This window comes from Salvelinus alpinus, chromosome 20, assembly GCF_045679555.1.
Source record: "Salvelinus alpinus chromosome 20, SLU_Salpinus.1, whole genome shotgun sequence".
Lineage (NCBI taxonomy): Eukaryota > Metazoa > Chordata > Actinopteri > Salmoniformes > Salmonidae > Salvelinus > Salvelinus alpinus.
The window spans coordinates 3,192,691-3,206,851 of NC_092105.1; the positions used below are offsets into that span (position 1 = coordinate 3,192,691).

The window sequence follows — 14,161 nt, forward strand, 5'->3', positions numbered from 1 at the left end:
GATGTTCTGGGCTGGTGGTTAGATGTTCTGGGCTGGTGGTTAGATGTTCTGGGCTGGTGGTTAGATGTTCTGGGCTGGTGGTTAGATGTTCTGGGCTGGTGGTTAGATGTTCTGGGCTGGTGGTTAGATGTTCTGGGCTGGTGGTTAGATGTTCTGGGCTGGTGGTTAGATGTTCTGGGCTGGTGGTTAGATGTTCTGGGCTGGTGGTTAGATGTTCTGGGCTGGTGGTTAGATGTTCTGGGCTGGTGGTTAGATGTTCTGGGCTGGTGGTTAGATGTTCTGGGCTGGTGGTTAGATGTTTTGGGCTGGTGGTTAGATGTTCTGGGCTGGTGGTTAGATGTTCTGGGCTGGTGGTTAGATGTTCTGGGCTGGTGGTTAGATGTTCTGGGCTGGTGGTTAGATGTTCTGGGCTGGTGGTTAGATGTTCTGGGCTGGTGGTTAGATGGTTTGGGCTGGTGGTTAGATGTTCTGGGCTGGTGGTTAGATGTTCTGGGCTGGTGGTTAGATGTTCTGGGCTGGTGGTTAGATGGTTTGGGCTGGTGGTTAGATGTTCTGGGCTGGTGGTTAGATGTTCTGGGCTGGTGGTTAGATGTTCTGGGCTGGTGGTTAGATGTTTTGGGCTGGTGGTTAGATGTTTTGGGCTGGTGGTTAGATGTTTTGGGCTGGTGGTTAGATGTTTTGGGCTGGTGGTTAGATGTTCTGGGCTGGTGGTTAGATGTTTTGGGCTGGTGGTTAGATGTTTTGGGCTGGTGGTTAGATGTTTTGGGCTGGTGGTTAGATGTTCTGGGCTGGTGGTTAGATGTTTTGGGCTGGTGGTTAGATGTTCTGGGCTGGTGGTTAGATGTTTTGGGCTGGTGGTTAGATGTTTTGGGCTGGTGGTTAGATGGTTTGGGGTGGTGGTTAGATGGTTTGCACAACATTTTAGTAAATGTTTTAAAACATCCAAGGATACAAAATGAAAAAATAAAGATCTATCAAAAACATGTTATCTTTCTAATGATAAACCCCACCTACAGCTTTATGTTCTGGAATGTTCAGTTTGTTGGTCAGTCACCCTACTATCTCTGTTCAAGGGCAGCAGGCTTTAACGTTTGGTGTACAGTAGATTCATATTGTTAAATTCATAGTGACAGGTGAGGGCCTGCTTATGTAGGTGGTGGTGAATCTCCCGTCTTCTCACGGGCCTCTGACTGTCAGTTAATGTGTAATGATTTGTTAGCCATCACCTTGAATGAACCTCACCTTGAACCTGCTAATACTACCCAGACACAGATAGTCTTTACATCAGGACAACGCATCATGGAGAAATGTGTCATGTTACTGTGCTGCACTCTAAACCTTTAGGTCCCAATACAATTCTACAATGCTGTTGTAGATTACTGAGAATCTTCAAGAATAAGCTAATTTTCTCACTTTTCAAACAGACATAGCTCAAAAACAAATAACAAATGACAATGACAAATTAACTTAGTTTTAAAGAGCACAAGCTCTTCCTTAATATGACACCACATTCATGTCCATATGAATAACTATTTTTGTCTTTGTGTGTAAAGACACTCACTAACACTCAATACAACAAAACACAAAACAACATGTAGGTAACAGCTCAATAAGATTTAGTCCAGACCAGACACAACATGTAGATAACACCTCAATAAGATTTAGACCAGACCAGACACAACATGTAGGTAACACCTCACCTCAATAAGATTTAGACCAGACCAGACCAGACACAACATGTAGATAACCTCTCAATAAGATTTAGACCAGACCAGACCAGACACAACATGTAGATAACACCTCAATAAGATTTAGACCAGACCAGACACAACATGTAGATAACACCTCAATAAGATTTAGACCAGACCAGACACAACATGTAGATAACACCTCAATAAGATTTAGACCAGACCAGACACAACATGTAGATAACCTCTCAATAAGATTTAGACCAGACCAGACACAACATGTAGATAACCTCTCAATAAGATTTAGACCAGACCAGACCAGACACAACATGTAGATAACACCTCAATAAGATTTAGACCAGACCAGACACAACATGTAGATAACACCTCAATAAGATTTAGACCAGACCAGACACAACATGTAGATAACACCTCAATAAGATTTAGACCAGACCAGACACAACATGTAGATAACACCTCAATAAGATTTAGACCAGACCAGACACAACATGTAGATAACACCTCAATAAGATTTAGACCAGACCAGACACAACATGTAGATAACACCTCAATAAGATTTAGACCAGACCAGACACAACATGTAGATAACACCTCAATAAGATTTAGACCAGACCAGACACAACATGTAGATAACACCTCAATAAGATTTAGACCAGACCAGACACAACATGTAGATAACACCTCAATAAGATTTAGACCAGACCAGACACAACATGTAGATAACACCTCAATAAGATTTAGACCAGACCAGACACAACATGTAGATAACACCTCAATAAGATTTAGACCAGACCAGACACAACATGTAGATAACACCTCAATAAGATTTAGACCAGACCAGACACAACATGTAGATAACACCTCAATAAGATTTAGACCAGACCAGACACAACATGTAGATAACACCTCAATAAGATTTAGACCAGACCAGACACAACATGTAGATAACACCTCAATAAGATTTAGACCAGACCAGACACAACATGTAGATAACACCTCAATAAGATTTAGACCAGACCAGACACAACATGTAGATAACACCTCAATAAGATTTAGACCAGACCAGACACAACATGTAGATAACACCTCAATAAGATTTAGACCAGACCAGACACAACATGTAGATAACCTCTCAATAAGATTTAGACCAGACCAGACACAACATGTAGATAACCTCTCTCAAATCAAATTGTATTGGTCACAAACACGTGTTTAGCAGATGTTTTGCAAGTTGTGAAGTACTTGTGCTTCTAGTTCCGACAGTGCAGCAGTGGTAATAGTATGTGGACGAGCAATGTCAGACCGGCATAAACTAAAATACAGTAGAATAGAAAACAGTATATTCATATGAGATGAGTAATGCAAAATATGTAAACATTAGTGACTAGTGTTCCATTAAGTGGCCAGTGATTTCAAGTCTATATATTGGCAGTAGCCTCTCTGTGTTAGTGATGGCTGTTTAACAGTCTGATGGCCTTGAGGTAGAAGCTGTTTTTCAGTCTCTCGGTCCCTGCTTTGATGCACCTGTACTGACCTCGCCTTCTGGATGATAGCGGGGTGAACAGGCAGTGGCTCGGGTGGTTGTTGTCCTTGATGATCTTTTTGGCCTTCCTGCGACATCGGGTGCTGTAGGTGTCATGAAGGGCAGGTTGCTTGCCCCCGGTGATGTGTTGGGCAGACCTCACCACCCTCTGGAGAGCCCTGCGGTTGTGGGCGGTGCAGTTGCCGTACCAGACGGTGATACGGCACGACAGAATGCTCTCAATTATGCATCTGTAAAAGTTAGAGGGTTTTACATGACAAGCCCAAAAAATTCAGCCTCCTGAGGTTTAAGAGGTGCTGTTGCACTGTCTGTGTGGGTTGACCATTTCAGATTGTCAGGGACGTGTCCGCTGAGGAACTTGAAGTTTTCCACCTTCTCCACTACTGTCCCGTCTGTGGATAGGGGGCTGCTCCCTCTGCTGTTTCCGAGTTCCACGATCATCTCCTTTGTTGACGTTGAGTGAGAGGTTGTTTTCCTGGCCCCACTCTCCCAGGGCCCTCACCTCCCTCCAGGGCCCTCACCTCCCTGTAGGCTGTCTCGTCATTGTTGGTAATCTACTACTGTTGTTGTCTGCCAACTTGATGATTTGAGTTGGATGTGTGCGTGGCCACGCAGTCATGGGTGAACATGGAGTACAGGAGGGGGCTAAAACTTCTGGAAGCATGGCCTCATCCTGTGAAGTGGCACAGAACACACAGAGCATCATAATCTCCCACTCCGGATGCACACCACACACCCGCTCTTGCACCCTTCAAACTTCACCTGCTTTCAAATGAGTTCCAACTCGGTCCTCACGCCCTGGTGCCACATTCTTGGCTCCTCTCTTCCTGTCACTGTAGCCATGTCACAAAGTTAATGCACAAGGGTCTGTACTAAGTGGTCAAGATGGTCAACCCCACACATTTTATTTTTGTAATCCATTACAAGCTCTTGACTAGATTTAAGTTCCTACCACTTTTAAAAACAACTCCAAAACCCCTGCCACTGTCACTTTATACCCAGGCTGTGTGGTACAAGGGTGAATGGTGGGACTTGGGGCAGACACACTCCACGGAACCGTATACTCGCCTCTCAAGTGTGTTCTTCCTCCTCTCCCTTTGCTTCTTCCTCTTCTCCCTCTGTTTTATCCTCTCTGCTTCCTCTCCTTCTCTCCCTCTACTTTCCCTCTACTTTCCCTCCTTCTCTCCCTCTGCTTTCCCTCTACTTTCCCTCCTTCTCTCCCTCTACTTTCCCTCTGCTTCCTCTCCTTCTCTCCCTCTACTTTCCCTCCTTCTCTCCCTCTACTTTCCCTCTGCTTCCTCTCCTTCTCTCCCTCTACTTTCCCTCCTTCTCTCCCTCTACTTTCCCTCTACTTTCCCTCCTTCACTCCCTCTACTTTCCCTCCTCTTCACTCCCTCTACTTTCCCTCCTCTTCACTCTCCTCTTCCTCTCTCTCTCCTCCACTCTCCTCTCGCTCCACTCCTCCCTCCCTCATCTCTATCCCTCCAGTCATCTCTAACTCCTCTTCTTCCCTGCCTTTTGCTGCTGATCTCCCCCCCCCCCCCCCCCACACAGTCTCCTCCAATCAACTCTTGCTTTCTTGCCTGACACAGACAATAAGAGTTCACCAATGTTAGCTCATTAGTTAGCTCATTAACTCTAGCCTTCATTTCAGTGGCTAGTTAGCTGGTTGTCTGTATGGCTAGCAAGTGAAAGGGACAGCTGTGGTTGACGCTTTGTGAACGCAGGACAAATGTACTGCTACTCACCTTCTCTTGCCTGACAGACTGTGTTTTTTACCTTTATTTAACCAAGAAAAGCTCATTGAGACCCAGAGTCTTTTTCAAGGGAGTCCTGGCCAAGAAGGCAGCAACAATCAATACATTACAGAATTAAAACATACAACAACATGATCCAGCCTAAAAAAAGCATTTACACTCCTCCGTAACAGAGCCTCCCATCTATATTTTAAATTCATTCAGTGGCACTACCATATCTAGATGAATCATGGATTGTAGACTATTCCATGCCTCTGGTGCACAAGAAGAGAAGGCAGTCTTGCCTAATAGTGTGAATGTCCTTGGGACTTTAAGTAGCAACCACCTAGCAGACCGGGTATGGTAACATAGCAACCACCTAGCAGACCGGGTATGGTAACATAGCAACCACCTAGCAGACCGGGTATGGTAACATAGCAACCACCTAGCAGACCGGGTATGGTAACATAGCAACCACCTAGCAGACCGGGTATGGTAACATAGCAACCACCTAGCAGACCGGGTATGGTAACATAGCAACCACCTAGCAGACCGGGTATGGTAACATAGCAACCACCTAGCAGACCGGGTATGGTAACATAGCAACCACCTAGCAGACCGGGTATGGTAACATAGCAACCACCTAGCAGACCGGGTATGGTAACATAGCAACCACCTAGCAGACCGGGTATGGTAACTGCTGGTGGTGAAGTAGACCAGACTACAGAGGTAAAGAGGGAGTTTACCTGCTGGCGGTGAAGGAGACCAGACTACAGAGGTAAAGAGGGAGTTTACCTGCTGGCGGTGAAGGAGACCAGACTACAGAGGTAGAGAGGGAGTTTACCTGCTGGCGGTGAAGGAGACCAGACTACAGAGGTAAAGAGGGAGTTTACCTGCTGGCGGTGAAGGAGACCAGACTACAGAGGTAAAGAGGGAGTTTACCTGCTGGCGGTGAAGGAGACCAGACTACAGAGGTAAAGAGGGAGTTTACCTGCTGGCGGTGAAGGAGACCAGACTACAGAGGTAAAGAGGGAGTTTACCTGCTGGCGGTGAAGGAGACCAGACTACAGAGGTAAAGAGGGAGTTTACCTGCTGGCGGTGAAGGAGACCAGACTACAGAGGTAAAGAGGGAGTTTACCTGCTGGCGGTGAAGGAGACCAGACTACAGAGGTAAAGAGGGAGTTTACCTGCTGGCGGTGAAGGAGACCAGACTACAGAGGTAAAGAGGGAGTTTACCTGCTGGCGGTGAAGGAGACCAGACTACAGAGGTAAAGAGGGAGTTTACCTGCTGGCGGTGAAGGAGACCAGACTACAGAGGTAAAGAGGGAGTTTACCTGCTGGCGGTGAAGGAGACCAGACTACAGAGGTAAAGAGGGAGTTTACCTGCTGGTGGTGAAGGAGACCAGACTACAGAGGTAAAGAGGGTTTTTACCCAAAAGGGCTTTGTAGATGAACACATACAAATGTATCTTTCTGCGCATATTAAGTGACATCCATATAAAGTGAGGTCCAACCCACCATTTGGTACAAGGTGCAATGGTGGGAGAGTGACTTGGCATTTGTAATAAAGCCCAAGGATGCATGATAAACAGAGTCCAGTCTCTCTAAGACAGAGGAGGCTGCATGCATATACACAAGTCACCATAAAATGGAACCCTGGGCTACACCTCTATTCATCTCTAGAAAGCTGGACTTGTGATTGTCAGTTTACACACATTGTGTTCTGTCAGGCAGTAGCTAGCTATAGCAAGCAGCTTGGGCCGTTTCCATAAGAATTACATCTGTAGAAACAAGACCAAACAACCAACTAGTTAGTTGCAGTGTTTAGTTGTATATAGTCAGCTATTAGACCGAGAACAATCATTTGAGCTCCACCGCTGATGTGCTCACCAGTACCAACAAAGTTGACAGGATTTGCTGATCTGAGAGCTATTCCCCATGTTTCACAGCATCCAACATCCACAACACCAAACACATATCTGCTGTTTACTTATTTCACTCACCTCAACATCATCTCTTTTTAAAGTGCAAGGCCGTGTCCGAATCCCTATCACCAGCCAACATAGATAAAGCCTCTTTCACTGTGAAAAGTAATGTCTGCTTCGGCGATGTCATTTTAAGTAATGAAGTCAAATGACAGCATCCACGGTTTCTCGTTGATGACAACAGTCAAGCGAATACCACAACAGGTTGTAAACAAGTTGATTATGCGATATTGACACATATCGTTTGTAAAACAAGTCTGTTAACAGTTCTAATGAGTTAACATGTTGTCTCTCCCCTCTTCGATCTCCCCTCTCTCCTATCTCTCCCCTCTCTCCCTTCCCTCCCCTCTCTCCTATCTCTCCCCTCTCCTCTCTCCCCTCTCCTCTCTTCCCTCTCTCCTCTCTTCCCTCTCCTATCTCTCTCCTCTCCTCTCGCCCCCCTCTCTCCTCTCTTCTCTCTCCTATCTCTCTCTCTTTCTCCTCAATCCTCTCTTGCTCTAGGTGTGTGAGGAAGATGCTGGGCTCTGAGCAGGGAGGAGTGGTGGAGGAATGGCTGTCAGAATTCAAGGTGGGTCACAGACATGACTCAGACCCCCCCATACATACCAGTGATGGGGGGGGGGGGTCCATCTAGTTACATGGAACAATATTTATATACACACAGACATGACTCAGACCCCCCCCCCCCATACATACCAGTGATGGGGGGGGGGGTCCATCTAGTTACATGGAACAATATTTATATACACACAGACATGACTCAGACCCCCCCCCCCCCATACATACCAGTGATGGGGGGGTCCATCTAGTTACATGGAACAATATTTATATACACACAGACATGACTCAGACCCCCCCATACATACCAGTGATGGGGGGGGGGGGTCCATCTAGTTACATGGAACAATATTTATATACACACAGACATGACTCAGACCCCCCCCCCCCCATACATACCAGTGATGGGGGGGGGGGGTCCATCTAGTTACATGGAACAATATTTATATACATACTTTGACTGCAAGTATATATATATAGGTAGTGTTAGCTAGGCTGGTCAGCTCTACCTGCACCAAAACATTTTTTCCCCCATCCTATAGCTTGTCCTCCATCTTGTTTTTAAATAGTGAGACATGTTTTCAGCACTTTTTTTATTTCCCTCTGATCAGCACTCATTTGATTCATGATCTCTTGTCTCTCTGCAGTAGACATACAGTGAGCAAACATATAAAATCACAATACATATCGTATCGACACCTAAGTATGGTGATAATGTCACCCCTAATACATACCCCCTTTGATATGTCCATCTGTCTCCCCAACTGGTCCCTGTGCTGTTTGTCATCAGGTTACAGACCCTTCTCTCTCTCTCTCTCTCTCTCTCTCAGCCAGGGCTGAGGGGAGGGGTCTCTAGGGGAGGGGACAGCACTCTGAGTGACATCAGGGAGGAAGTAGTGTTATTGCTGCATGCTGAGGACACTGTGTCTTGAACTACAGACACAGACTACTGGCCTGGCAGTACAGAGGGTGAAGGCTGCCTCCTCTACTGGCCTGGCAGTACAGAGGGTGAAGGCTGCCTCCTCTCCCTCTACTGGCCTGGCAGTACAGAGGGTGAAGGCTGCCTCCTCTCCCTCTACTGGCCTGGCAGTACAGAGGGTGAAGGCTGCCTCCTCTCCCTCTACTGGCCTGGCAGTACAGAGGGTGAAGGCTGCCTCCTCTCCCTCTACTGGCCTGGCAGTACAGAGGGTGAAGGCTGCCTCCTCTCCCTCTACTGGCCTGGCAGTACAGAGGGTGAAGGCTGCCTCCTCTCCCTCTACTGGCCTGGCAGTACAGAGGGTGAAGGCTGCCTCCTCTCCCTCTACTGGCCTGGCAGTACAGAGGGTGAAGGCTGCCTCCTGTCTCTCTCCACCGAACATTCTGATTGACATATGTGTTTTTCGGTTGCTCATTAGGAAAACTAGATTTCAGTCTTGAAGGTGTTTCCTGACCGATTTTGCGTGTGCTTGATGATGCTTGTCCCCATGAGCCACTGTAGACGCAAAAGCCTATTTCACTTCCTCAAAAGCCACAGAATCAATTGAAGATAATTCAAGAAATGTGTCATTAATTATGTTTTTGCTGAGGATGTTTTAGTTGAGCAGTTTGACATCTAAGGTGTTTGATGCAGTATTTCTCAAGTTAACACGTGTGTGATGTGTTGTCTTATGGAAACAGTTGGAGCTGCTGAGCATGTCTGTCTCAATGTCTGATATTGGATAGAGAGCAATCACCACAGCTGTTCACTCCATGTTAGTGGGCAAATGTACATCGTCAACTCAAAACCCAACCTTCATTTACCTGTTGTGACACACGGATGTTCCAGTCTCTGTTTTAGACCAGCCTGTATGACCAGAATTCTCCTGTTGCTATATTTACACTCACGTTTGACACTAGAATAATTTTCTGACTCTTATTGATGACACGTAGGTCGTTTTCAAAAGGATTTGTTGCTTTTTAAAGGCTGTCGCTCTTTCAGCATGATTACGCTAGTAGATGAATAGTAACTCGTGACAACTGGACTACACTTATACTGTGAAGGGATGTTTATACTCTTATCTGTTTCTATTTCTCCAGACTCTACCAGAAACCCACATCTCCACCTATGCAGGCAGCCTTCACCTGAAGAAGTCTCTGGTGCCAGCTCTCTACAGAGTCATCCAGGACACCAGCAGTGAGGTGAGACTGATGGACTACAGACTGTTTCCACCCCACCTAGGTAGCAGCATGGTGTTTCATTACCGGAAACGTGACTACTGTATATCCCGTCTGACTCAGTCGATTCCCACGGGGGACCAGTACCAAGTATGACACGAGCGTCTGCTAAATGACTTATCTGTTGTGGCGAGGTGGGCGGAGCTGGCAGAGAGCTGGGAATCTGCATACCCCTCCCCCACACCAGCTGGTCTGCTCTGTGTCTGGAGGACTCAGGACGTGATTGACATCCGTGTGGCAGTGCCAGCCTTGTTACCTGGTAACCACCATGTACCTGTCACTGCCATCACCACTCCATGCAGGAGCATCAGGTGGCTAACTAGAGTACAGGAGACGCAGACCATGTCAACTACAGGAGACGCAGACCATGTCAACCACTAGACTACAGGAGACACAGACTATGTCAACTGGGGCGGCAGGTAGCCTAGTGGTCAGGCGGTGATGCAACCGATCAGGATGCTCTTGTTGGTGCAGCTGTAGAACATTTTGAGGATCTGGGGACCTATCTCCAAGTCTCCTGCCCTACACCATCAAGAGTATCCTGACCGGTTGAATCACTGGCTGGTATGGCAACTGCTCTGTATCTGACCGTAAGGCGCTACAGAGGGTAGAGCGTATAGCCCAGTACATCACTGGGGCCAAGCTTCCTGCCACACAGGACCTATACACTAGGCGGTGTCAGAGGAAAGCCCATAAAATTGTCAAAGACTCCAGTCACCCAAGTCATAGACTGTTCTCTCTGCTACCGAACGGCAAGCGGTACCGGAGAGCAAAGTCTAGGTCCAAAAGGCTCCTTAACAGTTTCTACCCCAAGCCATTAACTGCTGAACAATTAATCAAATGGCCACCCGGACTATTTACATTGACACACACCCCCCCTGTACACTGCTGCTATTGCTGTTTGTTACCTATGCATAGTCACTTCCTTCGCCCCCACCTACATGTACAGATTACCTCAGCTAGCCTGTACCCCTGCACACTGACTCGGTACTATATAGCCTCGTTATTCTTATTGTGTTACTTTTTATTATTACTTTTTATTTTAGCCTACTTGGTAAATATTTTCTTCTTGAACTGATCTGTTGGTTAAGGGCTTGTCAGTAAACATTTCACGGTAAGGTCTACTACACTTGTTGTATTCAGCATTTCACGGTAAGGTCTACACTTGTTGTATTCAGTATTTCACGGTAAGGTCTACACTTGTTGTATTCAGCATTTCACGGTAAAGTCTACACTTGTTGTATTCAGTATTTCACGGTAAAGTCTACACTTGTTGTATTCAGTATTTCACGGTAAAGTCTACGCTTGTTGTATTCAGTATTTCACGGTAAAGTCTACAATTGTTGTATCAGCATTTCACGGTAAAGTCTACACTTGTTGTATTCAGTATTTCACGGTAAAGTCTACACTTGTTGTATTCAGTATTTCACGGTAAAGTCTACACTTGTTGTATTCAGTATTTCACGGTAAAGTCTACACTTGTTGTATTCAGTATTTCACGGTAAAGTCTACACTTGTTGTATTCAGTATTTCACGGTAAAGTCTACACTTGTTGTATTCAGTATTTCACGGTAAAGTCTACACTTGTTGTATTCAGCATTTCAAGGTAAAGTCTACACTTGTTGTATTCAGCATTTCAAGGTAAAGTCTACACTTGTTGTATCAGCATTTCAAGGTAAAGTCTACACTTGTTGTATTCAGTATTTCAAGGTAAAGTCTACACTTGTTGTATTCAGTATTTCACGGTAAGGTCTACACTTGTTGTATTCAGCATTTCACGTTAAAGTCTACACTTGTTGTATTCAGTATTTCACGGTAAAGTCTACACTTGTTGTATTCAGTATTTCACGGTAAAGTCTACGCTTGTTGTATTCAGTATTTCACGGTAAAGTCTACAATTGTTGTATCAGCATTTCACGGTAAAGTCTACACTTGTTGTATTCAGTATTTCACGGTAAAGTCTACACTTGTTGTATTCAGTATTTCACGGTAAAGTCTACACTTGTTGTATTCAGTATTTCACGGTAAAGTCTACACTTGTTGATTTCAGTATTTCACGGTAAAGTCTACACTTGTTGATTTCAGTATTTCACGGTAAAGTCTACACTTGTTGTATTCAGTATTTCACGGTAAAGTCTACACTTGTTGTATTCAGCATTTCAAGGTAAAGTCTACACTTGTTGTATTCAGCATTTCAAGGTAAAGTCTACACTTGTTGTATTCAGCATTTCAAGGTAAAGTCTACACTTGTTGTATTCAGTATTTCAAGGTAAAGTCTACACTTGTTGTATTCAGCATTTCAAGGTAAAGTCTACACTTGTTGTATTCAGCATTTCAAGGTAAAGTCTACACTTGTTGTATTCAGTATTTCACGGTAAAGTCTACACTTGTTGTATTCAGTATTTCAAGGTAAAGTCTACACTTGTTGTATTCAGCATTTCACGGTAAAGTCTACACTTGTTGTATTCAGCATTTCAAGGTAAAGTCTACACTTGTTGTATTTAGCATTTCACGGTAAGGTCTACGCTTATTGTATCAGCATTTCACGGTAAAGTCTACGCTTGTTGTATTCAGTATTTCACGGTAAAGTCTACGCTTGTTGTATTCAGTATTTCACGGTAAAGTCTACGCTTGTTGTATTCAGTATTTCACGGTAAAGTCTACACTTGTTGTATTCAGTATTTCACGGTAAAGTCTACACTTGTTGTATTCAGCATTTCTCGGTAAAGTCTACACTTGTTGTATTAAGCGCATGTGGCAAATAAAGTTGGATTTGACATTGATGTTATTCTAAGGCAACCCGGAACATAGCCCTGTCTGCGTGATCAAAACAATCTTGAAGCATGGATTCCAATTGGTCAGACCACGTTGATTAGCGCTTAGCACGGGTATTTCCTTTTAGATTTTTTGCTTCTAGGAAGGGAGATGACAAATGGAGTCGTGATCTGATCTGCCACAGGGAGGCAGAGGGAGGGCCTTGTAGCCATCCCCGTCCAGAGTATTTAAAGCACGAGTACTACAGGCAATGTGTTAGAACTTCGGTAGCTTTTCCCTCAAATTTGCTTTGTTAAAGTCCCCAGCTACAATAAATGCGGCCTCAGGTTATGTGGTTTCCAATTTGCACAAAGTCCAGTGTAGTTCCTTGAGCGCCGTTGTGGTATCGGCTTAAGGGGGAAAATACAAGCCTGTGACTATAACTGAAGAGAATTCTCTAATACGATCGGCATTTTATTGTGAGGTATTCTTGGTCTGCTGAACAAAAGGACTTGAGTTCCTGTACGTTATCACAATCACACCGTGATTGTTAGTATAATCATGAAACATAGACCTCTGCCTTCCTTCTTCCCGGAGAGTTCTTTATTCCTGTCTGCGTGATGTACTGAGAACCCAGCTGGCTGTATGGACGGGGACAATATACCTCTTCTCCGCCAGCGGCGTCTTGGAGCAGCCTCTGGGATAAGTTCAATTGCCTTGGGGGGTTACGAACAAAAGATAAAATTTGGGAAAGTCGCGTTCCTGGTCAGAATGGTGGTGAGTTACCGCAGCTCTGATATCCAAAAGATATTTCCGTCTGTATTTAATAGCACAATAAAAAATCTGGGATAATAATGCAAGAAATAACAACAAAATACTGCAGAGTTGCTTAGGAGCTGAAAGCAGAGCTGCCATGTCTGTCGGCGCCATCTTTCTCTCCCTCCCTGTTTCAGTTGGTTTTCCTCCATCTGGTTCTCAGTGAATATGACCCAGGAGGTTGCTGCTGTGTCGCTTTGTGACAAATTAGGTGGAAGAGCAAACCCCAGTCTCCCAAAATCTTGGTAGGTTAGTTATTACAGACTCACAGGCCGGCCATGTCAGGGTAGGGCGTAACACACTGCAGCACTCTTCTGGCCCACATTCCGTCATTCATCTCCCTCCATGTTTAGTTGTTTGTCTCCCTGTGCCTCTGTCTCCCTGTAGGTGATGGCAAGGCCAGGCAGTCTGGTGTGTTGACCTCACATTTTCCTGAGTGATAATCCATCTGTCGGACTAAAGCATCTGTCTGTCTGTCCCCTAGCTGCTTCATGGCACCATTTTATCCTGTTGTCCCTGTAGCTCTTTGAGTCTAATTGTTGTGTTATGTTACTCTATCCCTGTAGTCTAATGGTTGTGTTATGTTACTCTATCCCTGTAGTCTAATGGTTGTATTATATGTTACTCTATCCCTGTAGTCTAATGGTTGTGTTATGTTACTCTATCCCTGTAGTCTAATGGTTGTATTATATGTTACTCTATCACATTACTTCCGGCGCCGAAAAGAGATGGCTGCCTCGCTTCGTGTTCCTTGGAAAATATGCAGTATTTTGTTTTTTTACGTGTTATTTCTTACATCGGTACCCCGGGTAATCTTAGGTTTCATTACATACAGTCGGGAGGAACTACTGAACATACGATTAACGT

The 14,161-nt window shown here is 45.1% G+C and overlaps 1 long non-coding RNA gene across 1 annotated transcript in view; it reads left to right on the top strand.

The window, feature by feature from the left end:
• The window catches only part of LOC139546208 (uncharacterized), a 56,197-nt gene extending 46,481 nt beyond the window's left edge, over positions 1–9,716 (top strand). The window contains exons 3-4 of the long non-coding RNA XR_011669178.1: positions 7,475–7,541; positions 9,587–9,716. This is a non-coding gene — a long non-coding RNA (uncharacterized lncRNA). The remainder of the gene's footprint in view (positions 1–7,474; positions 7,542–9,586) is intronic.
• The last annotated feature ends 4,445 nt before the right edge of the window (positions 9,717–14,161 follow it).